Source organism: Octopus bimaculoides, chromosome 5 (assembly GCF_001194135.2).
Source record: "Octopus bimaculoides isolate UCB-OBI-ISO-001 chromosome 5, ASM119413v2, whole genome shotgun sequence".
Lineage (NCBI taxonomy): Eukaryota > Metazoa > Mollusca > Cephalopoda > Octopoda > Octopodidae > Octopus > Octopus bimaculoides.
Window position 1 is genome coordinate 102,873,934 of NC_068985.1, and position 1,388 is coordinate 102,875,321.

General features: G+C 34.9%; 1 protein-coding gene across 6 annotated transcripts in view; it reads left to right on the plus strand.

The window, feature by feature from the left end:
- LOC106876426 (uncharacterized) overlaps nt 1-1,388 on the plus strand; it is a 1,308,965-nt gene that overhangs the window by 753,829 nt on the left and 553,748 nt on the right. The window lies entirely within an intron of this gene.

A 1,388-nucleotide genomic window follows, 5' to 3' on the forward strand; every position in this document is an offset into this window, starting at 1 on the left:
ATATATATATATATATATATATATATATAAATATATGTATGTATGTATGTATGTTGTTGTTATCAGTGTTGTGAAAGCTTAATAGAGACAACGAAGATAGATGAAATATTCATGGTTCACAAGTATTCCATTGTTTCGTATTCCTACACATACGTATACTTGTGCCTTGTGCTTAACTTTGTGAGTATTGTAGCGGGATGTATTGAAATATATACTGAGCACTGTTATGCCTGGCATGATTTGAATATTCTCAATGAAACAATGTTGCGAGACTAATATTAATCAGCTTGTGTTGTTTTGCATAGCTACAGATCAAATTCGATCGAATATTTCTATAATCAAACATGCACCAACTATGACCATCTCATCGTTTCGTATATCAAGGACTACATTACCCAATGTCTCTAAATAGTAGGGTGTGATTTCAGAAGTATTCTGGTTCTTAGTTCCAGTAGATTGATTGACGAGATTTGGACTTTCCTCGCTACGCTGTTGTTGCATTTGTTTGAAGCATAGCAGTTATCCGACTTGAGTTAACGCTGGTTATTTCTGCACATCGAAGGTACACGGTCGAGTGGTTAGGCAACTGAGCTCTCCACCATAACAGGGTTGGATTCTAAGTCCTGTAGGTGCGTTTTCTCCCTGGGCAAGATTCTTTACTTCAAGTTGCCCTATTCCACTCATTTGGTAAATACGAGTATAAAGACTGGCAGAGCACCGATTAAGCGTAACGAAGGAACAGTAGCGTTGACAAATCAGTAGTCCAACTAAAAAGCATCATACAAGAAGAGGGATACATCCCGGTGTGGATTTACTGTACTTTAACTTTCTCTTTTACCCTTTCTCTCTACATGGGTCCCTTGGTAGATCTTCACTTCAGTATAACTTATCTGAAATCTAAAATAAGGGTATAAAAACTTTGGTAAGCTTTATATAACTAGCAGACATCTTATCTACTATTTCAACACTTCACGGTTTACTTAGCTAAGGAGGAAGCCTCTGCGTAGTCGCAAAACATTGTTAGAAATAGCAACCAAATTTCTCCCAAGTTCACCCTAATGTCTTGTATTAAGGTTGTACTTGATTTACAAGAAGAGAGGATGGTCGCGGGTAGAATGTCCTTGACCATAGATCTGCTATATCAAGATTAGCCTGCAATTCACTAACAATCACAACATTGATCTCACAATTGTTTTGTATTTAATCGTTTATTTATTTATATTTCTTTTATCTGTATTGATGTTTCTGTCGGTTTTGTTACCATTCATTGTCTTTTTGAACGCCATATATTTCTCCTGTTCCATTTATTTTCTACATTTTTCTAAAACTCATTCATATTAATTATATTGTCACAGATGTGTTTTATATATATATATATATATATATAT